Consider the following 13253-nt stretch of genomic DNA (forward strand, 5'->3'; position numbering starts at 1 on the left):
CAAGAAATTATCAAGGAAAACGATCCTGATATTCTAGAATCAGAGGGTAAAATGGAAATTGAAAGAATTCACCAATCACTTCCTGGAAAAGATCCCAAAATGAAAACTCTCAGGAATATTATAGTCAAATTCCCAAACTTCCAGGTCAAAAAGAAAATATTGTAAGCATTTAGAAAGAAACAATTCAAGTAAAGCAGCCATGGACAGAATAACACAAGATAAAGCAGATTTTCCATGAAAGGATCAGACAGTTTGGAATATGATATTTCAGAAAGCAATGGAGCTAGGATTACAACCAAGAATCATATACCCAGAAAAATGAAATATAATCTTTCAGAAAAAAAAGTGGTCATTCAATGAAATAAAGGATTTTCAAACATTCATCATAAAAAGACCAGAGCTGAATGGAAAATTTGATTTTCAAATAAAGGATTCTCGAGAAGCATAAACAGGTAATCAGGAAAGTGATATCATAAGGGACTTAATAAGATTTATTTGCTTATATTCCTACATGGAGGATAATACTTATAATTCATTAAAACTTTCTTATTATAGCAGTTAGAAGTATATATAGACAGAGGGCACAGGTGTAACTTGAATATAGAGGGATAATATCTAACAATATGATGAAATTAAAAGGTGAGAGAGGAATGAGCTTGAACAAAAGGAAAAGGAGAGGTGGAATGGTTTTATCTGCCATTAAAAAAAGAGTCAAGAAACAGCTTTTATAATGGAGGGAAAGAGAAGAGAGAGGGAGTGAGTGAACTTTACTATCACCCAGAATTGGCTCAAAGAAAAAATAACATACACGCTAAATATGGGTATAGAAATTTATCTTGCCCTGCAGAAAAATCAGAGGGTGGTAGTACATGTGAAGAAGGGAGGGTGATAAAAGAGAGGGCATATTGGGGGAGGGAGTGCTTAGTAGCAAACACTTTTAAAGAGGGACAGAGGAAAGGAAAGAAAGAATAAATGGGGGCAAATACAGTTAGCAAAAGTAATTGTAAAAAGAATTTTGAAGCAAGTTTCTCTGAAAAGGCCTGATTTTTCCAACATAAAAAGAACTGTCAAAGTTATAAAAAAAAAAAAAAAGATCCATGCCCCTATTGATAAATGACCAAAAGATGATCTATGCCCAAAGAGTTATAGTTCATATATATCGTTGATGTAACACCACCACTATTAGACATGAATTCCAAAAGAAATTTAAAAAAAAACAAAAATGGCCTATATGTACAAAAAATATTTATAGCAGCTTTCTTCTCAGGGCAGAAAAGTGGAAATCAAGTTGCTGTCCATCAATTGGGGAATGACTGAATAAATTGTGATATGTGCTTGTCATGGAATACTATTGTTCTATGAGAAATGATGAGCAGGATGCTCTCAGAAAAGAAATCTGGAAAGTCTTCTATGAACCCAAGCAGAGTAAAATATACTATATGTGAAGTAATAGCAATGTTCTGGGATGATCAGCTGCAAATGATTTGTCTATTCTCAGCAGTACAATGATCCATGACTATGCTCAAGGACTTAAGATGAAAAATCCTATCCATAACAAGAGAAGCAGCTGACTGTGTCTAAATACAGATTGAAGCATGCATCTCTCTCTCTCTCTCTCTCTCTCTCTCTCTCTCTCTCTCTCTCTCTCTCTCTCTCTCTCTCTCTCCCTATTTTTCTTAATTTTTTTTTTTAGAGTGGGAGATTTGTGTTTTCTTGTACAACATGACTTTTATGAAAATGTTTTGCATAACTTCACATGGTTTCTTAATTGGGATTTGGATAATGGAAAGAACCTGGAACACAAAACTTTTAAAAACAAATGTAAAAAAATGATTTAACTGTAACTGGGAAAAATAATAAATAATTTTTAAAGGACCTTTTTTTATAACAATAGTCCATCAGTGTAGTATGACTGAGTCATGGAACACTACAGTCTCTGGAGCATCAGGAATGACTGTTGGAAAGCAATGAAGAAACATATGGTAGATATGAGAGGATAACAACAACAATAATAATGATAATTAATAATAATAGAATATAGTATTTGTATGGTATCTTAATGCTTGCAAAGCTCTTTATACATATTCTCAGCTAATTTTCACAAAAACCTTAGGAAGTAAGTCCTGTTATTATCCCATTTACAGATAAGGAAAATGAATACAGAGGTGAAATAACTAGCCTAGAATCACATAGATACTGAAGATCTGAGGGCAGGATCTAAATTCAGGTCTTCCTGAATCCAAATCCAACATCTATCACAGTAAAAAAACAAACAATAAAAGAAAAAGAAAGAAAGGAGGAAAAAAAGAAAGGAGGAAAGGAAGGAAGGAAGGAAGGAAGGAAGGAAGGAAGGAAGGAAGGAAGGAAGGAAGGAAGGAAGGAAGGAAGGAAAGAAGGAAGAAAGAAAGAAGAAAGAAAGAAAGAAAGAAAGAAAGAAAGAAAAAGAAAAAAGATAGAAAGAAAGAAAAAAAGACAGAAAGAAAGGAGAAAGAGAAAGGAAGGGAGGGAATGAGGAAGGAAGGAAGGAACATTCTCAAGGAAATATATGATCAAAGACAAAACTTTAAAATATGTTAGTTACATGATTACAGCAAAAGATAACCAATGGACCAAACATGTAACCTGGTATTTTCATAGAGTCAAGAGGAAAGGAGCAAGGTTCATTGTGGGGAACAACAGTGATGAACTTCTAGGAGAACATGATCAAGAGGCACAAAGGACATGCAGGCCCAGAGGCTTAAGATCAAAAGATAAGAAAGGCCATCAATAAATAGCTCCAAGTTTCCAAATATGTTTGAGCATTCTAAACTTTAAGAGCACAGATACCATGATTGTCATAGTGCAATCATGAAACCATATTTAGTATATCATTTCATTCAATTCCTTTATCTAAAACCAGTCCATGATTCAAAATTCACAGTATGAAACAGAATATGATCTTAAATCATTTCATATAAATCTCGCCTTGTTGTATTGTAGTGCTTCCCTACCTCATTTTTCTCTCACAACAAATCCAAATATATATCAGAGATTCCCCAGCTCTGTTGCATTTCATTCACTCTCTCACTTTCTAGGATATAACCACAACTGACCACTTACTTCATCCCTTTCAAATTTACTCCATCCTAACAACCAGAATGCTCTCTTTCCATCATTCCTCAGCCTTCATAGTCTATCAATGCCTGCCCTGAGGCTACTAACTGCCACTTTAAAATAAATCTTTAGAATTATAGCCATCTTCTTCTCAGTAGCATCTAAAGTAAAGCTATTTTTTTTTTCTCCTCCCTTTCTTAGTCCCATAAGATCCCAAAGTCCCAAATGTCCATTTAACTCACCCAGAGCAGGGTAGGCCCAGATAGATCGACAGGTACATATTAGCAACAGTTGTTTTTCCCCCTTTACCTGATTAGTTGAAATTTTTCCTCCACAAATCAAGACTGAATATTTATTTTAGCCATATTATATCCCATCTTCCAAAAAAAAATCAATAAATAATTTTGCCTGAGTTCTATGATAAATTGTCATTCTTTAAGCAGTCCCAATAATAAACTTATACTTGTCTATTAGCTTTTCTTCTGCTCTATTTGTTCTCAGCTGTCTCATAAAGCACTTCCAATGGCAGTAAACTCTTGTTCACTCATATCTAGTTATCTCTGGCAGGGCAATAGCCATTGCTAAAGTGATGTGTCCTGATGCTTACCCCTGTACCTAACATGTCGCAGGGACCAATATATCTGTTGAGAGGTCTTACTACGTCCTTCCAGGACTGCTCACACATCACTTATGAACAGTGATCACCTAATTCTTACCTGTGCCTCTAAGAAGCTATAGCTTGTGCAGCAGCCACACTTATCTAAACCTTCTAAGCAGATGGGCCAAACAAGATTGAGGGTAATTAATGGACGTCAAAACTCACCAGTAAATTAGGTGGATGCCTACTCATATATGTGAAGACCGCTCTCCATGGTAGATGAGAATAATTTTGTTCCTGTGTCCATGAAGGAAGATGACATAGGCACTATGAAGCAGCACTCTGATCTTGGCCAGAACATAAAAAACACCAAGGTCATCCACAGCATCCCAGGCCAACACCAGTTATCTTGACTTTTGACATCTAGATACTGACAACTAGAAGAAAGTGAGAACAATAACTCTGCATATTGCCTCACTTAAATCAAATTCATCTACAAATAAAAATATCCATTATCCATGACTCCAATATTGTGATTCCATTGGTCTTCTTCAGATATGAAGAATGAACAAGAACAATCTATAATTTCAGTGGTTTTGATGAGGAGAGCCCCAAAACTCTCACTCTCTTTCTCAGACTTTAGGGGAAAGTTTGAGAAACTCCCTCAGGGAAGCTCTTCTCTGAGAGACCCACCCCAAGGGAATCAATATAAAGTGGTTTCATTCTGTTATCTGGGTGGGACTACTTGAATCCAGGACCACTCCTACTTAGCCCTTAGCCAGGAGTGGAAATCTAGATACTGATCTCTATTGAATTAGCTATTAGTCCAGAGACACTCATTCAATTGGAAGATTCTCTATTCTGATTTCAACTCAAACTGCTCCCAGCCCCCCACCATGAGCTGCCCACATAACTAGCTTCCTTCAGCTCAATTCCTTGCAGAAAGGGCAAAAGCAAGAATCATGCAGGCCAAGGGACCTCCCTTGGCATAGATGTCTGCGAGGGACTCTCTGCCCACTGAAAAGAAATCTTTAGAATTATAGCCATCTTCTTCTCAGTAGCATCTAAAGTAAAGCTATTTTTTTTTTCTCCTCCCTTTCTTAGTCCCATAAGATCGCAAAGTCCCAAATATCCATTTAACTCACCCAGAGCAGGGTAGGCCCAGATAGATCGACAGGTACATATTAGCAACAGTTGTTTTTCCCCCTTTACCTGATTAGTTGAAATTTTTCCTCCACAAATCAAGACTGAATATTTATTTTAGCCATATTATATCCCATCTTCCAAAAAAAATCAATAAATAATTTTGCCTGAGTTCTATGATAAATTGTCATTCTTTAAGCAGTCCCAATAATAAACTTATACTTGTCTATTAGCTTTTCTTCTGCTCTATTTGTTCTCAGCTGTCTCATAAAGCACTTCCAATGGCAGTAAACTCTTGTTCACTCATATCTAGTTATCTCTGGCAGGGCAATAGCCATTGCTAAAGTGATGTGTCCTGATGCTTACCCCTGTACCTAACATGTCGCAGGGACCAATATATCTGTTGAGAGGTCTTACTACGTCCTTCCAGGACTGCTCACACATCACTTATGAACAGTGATCACCTAATTCTTACCTGTGCCTCTAAGAAGCTATAGCTTGTGCAGCAGCCACACTTATCTAAACCTTCTAAGCAGATGGGCCAAACAAGATTGAGGGTAATTAATGGACGTCAAAACTCACCAGTAAATTAGGTGGATGCCTACTCATATATGTGAAGACCGCTCTCCATGGTAGATGAGAATAATTTTGTTCCTGTGTCCATGAAGGAAGATGACATAGGCACTATGAAGCAGCACTCTGATCTTGGCCAGAACATAAAAAACACCAAGGTCATCCACAGCATTCCAGGCCAACACCAGTTATCTTGACTTTTGACATCTAGATACTGACAACTAGAAGAGAGTGAGAACAATAACTCTGCATATTGCCTCACTTAAATCAAATTCATCTACAAATAAAAATATCCATTATCCATGACTCCAATATTGTGATTCCATTGGTCTTCTTCAGATATGAAGAATGAACAAGAACAATCTATAATTTCAGTGGTTTTGATGAGGAGAGCCCCAAAATTCTCACTCTCTTTCTCAGACTTTAGGGGAAAGTTTGAGAAACTCCCTCAGGGAAGCTCTTCTCTGAGAGACCCACCCCAAGGGAATCAATATAAAGTGGTTTCATTCTGTTATCTGGGTGGGACTACTTGAATCCAGGACCACTCCTACTTAGCCCTTAGCCAGGAGTGGAAATCTAGATACTGATCTCTATTGAATTAGCTATTAGTCCAGAGACACTCATTCAATTGGAAGATTCTCTATTCTGATTTCAACTCAAACTGCTCCCAGCCCCCCACCATGAGCTGCCCACATAACTAGCTTCCTTCAGCTCAATTCCTTGCAGAAAGGGCAAAAGCAAGAATCATGCAGGCCAAGGGACCTCCCTTGGCATAGATGTCTGCGAGGGACTCTCTGCCCACTGAAAAGATAATCTCTTTTCAGAGTTAACCTCTCTTTGTCTCTCTCACACATTTCCCTAACAAGATTTTTACCCCTCTTTACCTCTCTATTGGGATTTTTCTGCTAGAAACTTTCTCTTTCTCTGCTAGACCTTTACTTCTCTGTTGGGACTTTGCCACTTGGAAGTCAGTTTTCCTAGCAAAGGCTAACTTCCCAATGCCAAATGTCAATAAACTTCTTTTGCCAGTCTAACTTTTCAGGTTTGTAAATTCATTTACGAAGGAACCGCACTGACTGGAAAGGGGTTCCCACCACTCCCTACCCTGCCCCGAACCTCATCAGTATGAATATTTCTTCTACAATTCCTGATCATTCCATGGCTTAGTAAATAATTTTATGAATAACTACAATTGAAACATTCATCATCCAAGAACCAACTTCTTTTTTTTTTTTCTTTTTCTCATTATTTCTCTCACATCCATGTTTTTTTTTTATTTTTTTTATTTATTTTTTTATTTTTTTTTTATTTTATTTTATTTAATAATAACTTTGTATTGACAGAATCCATGCCAGGATAATTTTTACACGACATTATCCCTTGCAATCACTTATGTTTCATTTTTTCCTCTCCTCCCTCCTCCCCCCCCCCCCAAGATGGCAAGCAGTCCTATATATGTTAAATATGTTGCAGTATATCCTAGATACAATACATATTGGTAAAAATAACTCGGGAAGAAAATCAAAAATGCAAATAGTTCACATTCATTTCCCAGTATTCCTTCTTTGGGTGTAGCTGTTTCTGTCCATCATTTATCCAATGAAACTCAGTTAAGTCTCTTTGTCAGAGAAATCCACTTCCATCAGAATACATCCTCATACAATATCGTTGTCGAAGTGTATAATGATCTCCTGGTTCTGCTCATCTCACTTAGCATCAGTCCATGTAGGTCTCTCAAGCCTCTCTGTATTCATCCTGCTGGTCATTCCTTACAGAGCAATAATATTCCATAACATTCATATACCACAATTTACCCAGCCATTCTCCAATTGATGGGCATCCATTCATTTTCCAGTTTCTAGCCACTACAAACAGGGCTGCTACAAACATTTTGGCACATACAAGTCCCCTTCCCTTTTTTAGTATCTCTTTGGGGTATAAGCCCAATAGAAACACTGCTGGATCAAAGGGTATGCACAGTTTGATAACTTTTTGGGCATAATTCCAGATCGCTCTCCAGAATGGCTGGATTTGTTCACAACTCCACCAACAATGCATCAGTGTCCCCGTTTTCCCGCATCCCCTCCAACATTCATCATTATTTTTTCCTGTCATCTTAGCCAATCTGACAGGTGTGTAGTGATATCTCAGAGTTGTCTTAATTTGCATTTCTCTGATCAATAGTGATTTGGAACACTCTTTCATGTGAGTGGTAATAGTTTCAATTTCTTCATCTGAAAATTGTCTGTTCATATCCTTTGACCATTTATCAATTGGAGAATGGCTTGATTTTCTATAAATTTGAGTCAGTTCTCTATATATTTTGGAAATGAGGCCTTTATCAGAACCTTTAATTGTAAAGATGTTTTCCCAGTTTGTTACTTCCCTACTAATCTTGTTTGCATTCGTTCTGTTTGTACAAAGGCTTTTTAATTTGATATAATCAAAATTTTCTATTTTGTGATTGGTAATGGTCTCTAGTTCATCTTTGGTCACAAATTTCTTTCTCCTCCACAAGTCTGAGAGATAAACTATCCTATGTTCCTCTAATTTATTTATAATCTCGAAGAACCAACTTCTTGTGCTGCATCTCTATCCCTAGCTCCCCTCAAAGTTCAGTTCAAATAACTGAACTTTTCTGATAGTCTCAGCTACTAGTGCCTTCCTTGAGAGAATTACCTTCCATTTAATTTGCCTATATATTTTCCATATACATGTTGTTTCCCCCAACAGAATATAAGTTCATTAAGAACAAGAACTATTTCAATTTTGAGACTTATCCCCAAAACTTGGTATAGATCTTGGCACAATAGTAGTTTAATGCTATATGTTGATTAATTATATGGTCCTCAAAAAACAGACAGATATAGTCCTTCATTGGACCTATATCCAATGTCATTCAAACTTGGTAGAATCTTCTGGATCTTGCACTCAGCACCCTTATCCTCCAGAGAACTATAGGTTATTTTTATGACACAGTGAGGTACTGAATTTGAGTTGATAAGACAGCATTCAAGATTCAATAATGAATTCACATGAATGATTTTTAAGACCTGTTTCAAATTAGTGAGCTCCATTAAATCAATTGTAACATTTCTGTTATTACTGCATTATATCACCATAATGGAGATAATAAATAACAGACATTTACTGAGCTCCTTTCATCTAAATGTTCCCATAGAGCTCAATCAATGTTATGAACAAAATGATTAGGGGCTATATATACAGGTGAAACAAAGCAAGCTGAATAAATCACATTATTAATAATAATAAAGGGTTCTTTCATTCTTTTCACTACTCTCCACTCCCTCCCACCTCAATATGCTAATTTAGGTAAAGAGCAAAGGCAAAATGTTATGTTTTGTACTATTTTCTCCAAGTACTAATGGAAGTGAAGTCTTTAAAAGTAAGAGCGCACCAAAAACTACTGCTATGCATTTTATGCCATGAGTTGTAAGAATGCTTTGTGAGTATGTGTGTGTGTGTATATGTAAGTAAGTATATATGTGTACCTGCACTTGTATCTTTGTATGTGTATGGGATAGGGGGAGGGCAATTAGACTAATAAAGTATAATAACTGAGGCTTTTTGAAGCTTAATGTGGTTTTGTAATTTTGGAAAGGAAGAGTATTTGCACTGTAAGTCATCTGAATAATGCAGAAAGAAAAAAATAAATAACAATTTGTTTACACTCAGACAGCCTTTACAAATTCAGATTAACTCTAGTTTAGTGTTAATGACTTCAACAGTGACACCACAAGGAATAAACACCACCAGGAATAAATACCACCAAATACCTTCTCCTAGCCGTTCATTTCTTCCCACTCCATCCCCCATCTGAGTTCATATTGTCTCTCTTTCTTTAATCTTAGTATATAGAATAAGTGCAGATAACAGATAAGGGCTGTAGGATCTCCTATAAGAAATTAGTGCAGTCATTACCTAAGATAGAAATCTTTGAAATTTCTTTCTGACATTAGCTACACATGCCTAGGAGAGTAAAAGCTTCTAAGTGGGGGCTGGAAAACAGTCTAAACTAGAGACCACACATGACTAATCATTAAACAGGGAAAACCCTATTTCCACTTTTTTTTTTTTAACTTCAAATGACACCATTTGCCAGGAATAAAATAGCCAAATAAGAAAAATTAGATGGATTTACAAAAATTGACCCTCTCTTGAAATCTATAAGCATAAAATTCTTCTGATATATTGCAAATATCTACAGAGACCCAAATCTTTGAAGTGCGGTTTTTTAAGGTCAGACAAACATTTAAAAGAATGACATTCATGAAGTCCTTGGTCACTGGTGGAATTCCCTTCCCATATCTGCCAAAAAAGCATCCCCAGTAATATTGAGAAGTAATCAAGAAAGTGCAAAATGCCATAGTGAAAAAGGAGTTAGCACCTCAGACCTAAAAAAATCTTACTATACAAGTGAACATTCAACTTTGGTATGCAGATCTTCAAAAACTGGGAATCTACCATTTTCTGAGAGAGCATATTCCACTTTTAGATAGTTCTAACTACTGGGAAATATTTTCGTAAGATGAAGCTTAAAATTACATTTTTTCAGATCACCTAGTTCTATCCAAGAGAACTGTTCTTCTTCTATTTTCTCCCATCTTCTGCCAAATAAAGTGTCCTACTTCCCATAATAATAGCAATTTACAACCATATAGTATTTGACAATTCTCAAAATAATTTCATATATATTATTTCACTTGATAGACAAACCAACTCTGAGAACAGGGACTTTTTGTTTTAGCAATGATTGGATTTTTTAATTTTTTATTTCAATAGCATATGGAATTCCTAGTGAGGAAATCCCTTCTACCAATATAACATTTTTCTACAACTTGCATTGTTAAAAAATTACTCTGGGCTCTGAAAGTTTAAGTAAGATACATATGCTCACATAAGGAGTAAGATTTGAACACCAACTTAAGTTTCACTAACCACTCTGCAATATTGCCTCTTTCCATCTAAAGAAGCAGATGATATCCTATTCAACTACTAGCCAAACCTAGCTTAGTTTCTAAGATGAGACAAGATGGGTCAAGTCTAGAGTGGTATAGCTTTAAATTTTGGAAATAGGCAATATAGATTTTTGCATTCCCATGTTATATATGGAAAAACAAGATGAATGTTAAATAACCTATCAAATTCCACAGAGCTGATAAGTAATAGATTTTACTCACCACTAGCAACTGTTAGTTGAATGCTTTAAATCACTATTGGTTAGAAAAATGTCCATTAAAAACAACTCTGAGTGACCAACTCATTCTTATCAGATTGACAAGGGAGCCCCAAAACTCTCTAAAACTACATTAAGGAGAAAGTCTTCTTGAATCCTGCCTCTGTAAAGACCCCACCGGAGGACAAACAGCTTCATTCTTTTATCTAAGTGGGGCTGGAGATACCAACCCAATTAAATTGAAGAAACACTCATGCAGTTCTCAAATTGCAGCCTGCCAATCAGCTCCCATTGGGAACAGGCCTCAGCTTGTAGCCAAGGTCCCAATGCCAATAATAATTTTTTTTTATCAGTATAGCTTTTGGGGTTCAAAAATTCCTTTACAAAGGACCTCTGTGCCACCAGAAGGGGGTTCCCGCAACTTCCTACCCTGAGCTGGATCTTAAGGGGGTTTGGGAGAGCCAAACCTCTTCATTTGATTCCCTGAACCCTGAACCTGCCACTAACCTCATCATTTAACTCCCTGACCACCAGGAACCCTAATCTCATCATTTTGGTTCCCTGAATCTAATCTCATCAAGATTATCTTCTATGACAGAAAAAGGAAATAAGAAATATTAGGGGGAGTGTGAAAAATTTTGTATTTTTGTGCATTGTTGACAGAGGTGTTGAAATGATCCAATCATTCTGGAAAATGATACACAAAAGACTATAAAAAACATGCATCCCCTTTGATGCAGCAATATTACTATTACCCAACAATATCAAAGAAAAAAGACCTATTTGTACAAAAACATTTATTGCATCTCTTTTGGTGGTAGGCCATTAAGATGATGTCCATCAATTGGGGAGTGAATAAACAAGTTGCATTTTATGTTTGGTATGGAATAATGTTATGATATAAAAAATGTTGAGCAAGTCAGTTTCAGAAAAATCTGGGGGAGTTACACAAAGTAAAGCAAAGTTAAATTAATAGAAGCAAAAAAAATCATATACTATAAAAGCAGTATTATATCAATTATGAATGACTCAGCTATTCTCTTTTTTATTATATCTTTTAACTTATAAAACATATGCATGGGTAATTTTTTTCAACATTGGCCCTTCCAAAACCTTCAGTTCCAAATTTTCCCCTCCTTTCCCCAACCCTATCCCCTAAATGGCAAATAGTTCAGTACATGTTAAATATGTTAAAAATATGTGTTAAATTCAATATATGTATACATACTTATACAGTTATCTTGCTGCACAAGAAAAATTGGATCTATAAAGAAAAAAAGAAACCTGAGAAGGAAAACAAAAATGTGTTGGAATCCTTACAAACTGCTAACTAATTAGAGTTGATCTAATCTTACAAGAAGATGTTTTGGGCAGAACCTGAAACAAGGTACTAAGTAGAACTAATTAATACAAGGCTTGTGTTCACACTTTTACTCATTGGAGTTCACAAGTATGGGAGTTTCACAAAGTAAACTTTGTAACTTTATGAGTTCACACTTCCCTTGAAGCTCTTTGGGCCAGAGAGCACTATGGGAGAAAACCCACAATCCCTCTCTTGAAGGAGCATAAATAGAGCTTCAATGGGCCAGTCAAAGAAGTTTTTCAGAGTGAAGAAGCTACAAGTCGAGATTTCAGTGGAATTATGCCAGAAGCCCTCTCTCCAAGGCGAGGCAAGACAGAATATTTTCCACTTGGCTGGCTGGTGGCAGAAGAAGAGTTTTTCAGAGGAAGAAGCTACGAGTCGAGAGTTCAGTGGACAACCAGATTCATCTTCATCTCACACCACTGTGATAGGTGTCTGGGCTCCTGCACGCCCCCCACTGAGACCAAGCTGGTCTGAAAGACTCACCAGAAAGCTAGCCGAGCCCCAAGTGAAGGAGACAAGAGATTCATTCCATCTCTGTGCTGGTTGGAGGCTGAAGAAAGCAGAGGCAGAGGCTGAAGGACCAGACCTTTGGATTTGGCGACATTCGGAGGGAGCTCTTGGAACCAAGCAGAGAGATAGACCTCTAAACTAACCGGGCTATATTGGAGATAATAAAAGATCTGAACTTTTATCACCTGGCTGCATTTGGGAAGAAGATCACCCCATTTTGGCGCCCGAATAGGGACCGACAAAATCCCGATTCCAGGGAAGGCACCCAGAGAGAACTTTTATAATATTTTAAAGAAGAACAAGAACCCAACATTTGAATTCCCACATTTTGGCGCCCAACGTGGGGCACGAACCCACGACCCTGAGATTAAGAGTCTCATGCTCTACCAACTAAGCTAGCCGGGCAAGTCTCTCTGGGTGTAACCTCAGCTGCTATCATGCCCCACCTGTCCTTTGATTGATACTTTGGAGCTGGGTCCTGCCTCTCCTTCCTCTGCAATCTACATTCAGAGGCCCAGTGAAAGCCTCGGTTACATTTTGGACATGGGGTTTTGGGTTTTCTCTCACCCTGTCTTCTCACTTGATCTCCATTTCTACATTGGGCTCTTAGAAAAATGAAAGCAAACAATTACAGAAAGAGTGAAAATGCTATGTTGTGGTCCACACTCAGTTCCTATAATTCTCTCTCTGAGTGTAGATGGCTCTCTTCATTATTGAACAATTGGAACTGCTTTGAATCATCTCATTGTTGAAGAGAGCCACGACCATTAGAA

General features: G+C 36.9%; 1 non-coding gene across 1 annotated transcript; it reads right to left on the bottom strand.

Annotated features, from left to right (window-relative positions):
* Positions 1 to 12812: 12812 nt before the first annotated feature.
* On the bottom strand, positions 12813 to 12885 carry TRNAK-CUU (transfer RNA lysine (anticodon CUU)). Its single transcript has one exon. It is a non-coding gene; the product is annotated as a tRNA-Lys (tRNA).
* Between the last annotated feature and the right edge of the window lie 368 nt (positions 12886 to 13253).

Source organism: Antechinus flavipes, chromosome 2 (assembly GCF_016432865.1).
Source record: "Antechinus flavipes isolate AdamAnt ecotype Samford, QLD, Australia chromosome 2, AdamAnt_v2, whole genome shotgun sequence".
NCBI classification, from domain to species: Eukaryota; Metazoa; Chordata; class Mammalia; order Dasyuromorphia; family Dasyuridae; genus Antechinus; species Antechinus flavipes.